The sequence below is a fragment of the Haliaeetus leucocephalus genome, unplaced genomic scaffold (assembly GCF_000737465.1).
Source record: "Haliaeetus leucocephalus isolate CR32 unplaced genomic scaffold, Haliaeetus_leucocephalus-4.0 Scaffold392, whole genome shotgun sequence".
NCBI lineage: Eukaryota > Metazoa > Chordata > Aves > Accipitriformes > Accipitridae > Haliaeetus > Haliaeetus leucocephalus.
Window position 1 is genome coordinate 30,948 of NW_010972828.1, and position 1,502 is coordinate 32,449.

The 1,502-nt window shown below is 57.1% G+C and overlaps 1 non-coding gene across 1 annotated transcript; it reads right to left on the reverse strand.

The window, feature by feature from the left end:
* Positions 1-490: 490 nt before the first annotated feature.
* On the reverse strand, positions 491-572 carry TRNAS-AGA. Its single transcript has one exon. It is a non-coding gene; the product is annotated as a tRNA-Ser (tRNA).
* Positions 573-1,502: the final 930 nt, after the last annotated feature.

Consider the following 1,502-nt stretch of genomic DNA (forward strand, 5'->3'; position numbering starts at 1 on the left):
CTGCTGCTCCACACCAGTCTGCCTTTGTGAGACCTAAAGTGAGGGGCACTTTGTGAGTGCTGGCAAGATCTCAGATCCAGGAGGTGCCTCCCCTTCATCTTTAGCAATGAGGGCCATGCTGTGCAGGCTGTCTTTGGAGGTGAGCTGCTGTAGGTTCAGGCCTAGGGAGGACAGACAGCTGGTAGGGTTGTTCTGCATGGGGTGTGAGGTGAGATCAGGCTCTTAAGTTCTGCTCAGGAGCCAACAACGTTGGACCTCTTGTCATGGCTGGTACTCGGCACTGGTCCATTCTCTTCCCCAACATGCCTACCTTGTCAACGGGAGCAGGATTTCCCTTTCATCCAGGAATTTCGGGGGGGGGAGACGGACACAAGTGCTGTAGGCAAGGGGCTTTCACTGTCTCCCTGGGCACCAGGCACAGTGTGGAGCTGAGTCCCACTGCTGGCTGCAGCGTGGTCAATTGCAGGGAGCCCAAAAGGGGACTGCGCCCCGTAGTTGGCAGGATTCGAACCTGCGTGGGGAAACCCCAATGGATTTCTAGTCCATCACCTTCACCACTCGGCCACAACTACCTGCTCCAAGCCTCTCTGCCCTGCTGATCACGTGCCCTGTGCAATGACACCCGGCTCCCTGGGAGTTTCAGGGCCAGGCTCCGCTCGAAGATTTGCGCTTGGGACCTGCACTGAGCATGACGGGCACCTGCTGCCAGCCTTGCAGAGGCCTTGAGAGGCTTAACCCCAGGGGCTACAGCTGAAGCTCCCAGCGCCTTGTCCTCAGCCGGGCATCTGGGATATCCTGCCACGGGAGGGGGGGATGGTTTCACCCCCCAGCTGGTGTCTCTGCTGCTTCCAGGGAAGAAGAGAAGGCAGCTGTGTGGAGACAACCAGCGTGAGGTGAGATATTAGACCCCACTTTGCTTCTCAGATTTATCTGAGGGGGCCTCCAAGCCTGCTGTGAGCACTACGGTGGGGACACTGCTGCAGGGCAGATAGTGATCTCCTGGCAGCACTTCCAGCCTCTTGGGGATGTAGGGCGGTGTCAGCCCTTGAACAAAGACCATGACCGCCGTGCAGGTTGTTGATGTGTAGGGGCAATGGTTTGCGAGAGTGGGAGAGATCCATGGAAAGGGTGAGGTAGAGACTGGCTGAGCAAAAGCGTGGAGGGGCAAAGGGAGAATAAACGGGGGGTGGGGGTGACTTGGAGACTGGGAAGAGCTTGATTTGGTGGAATAGGTACGTGCAGAGCTTTTTTCCACCGCTGCAAGCATTGTCCAGTTCCTGAGCAAGGACCAAACTATCAAACGATCCACAAAAGCGGTAATTTACACCACTAGATGAAAGTGGCTCCCCTTCTGTCTTGGCTCTGGGCAGGAAAATGGTGTTAAGGAGGCAGTGTGGCGGGGGTGCACCTGGCAGTGTCTGACTACATGCAGAACAAGGGTGGGAGGTGGTTGCAATCAAGAGGCTGAGCATGAGGAGTGGCTTTGGGGAGGGGGGGGGGGG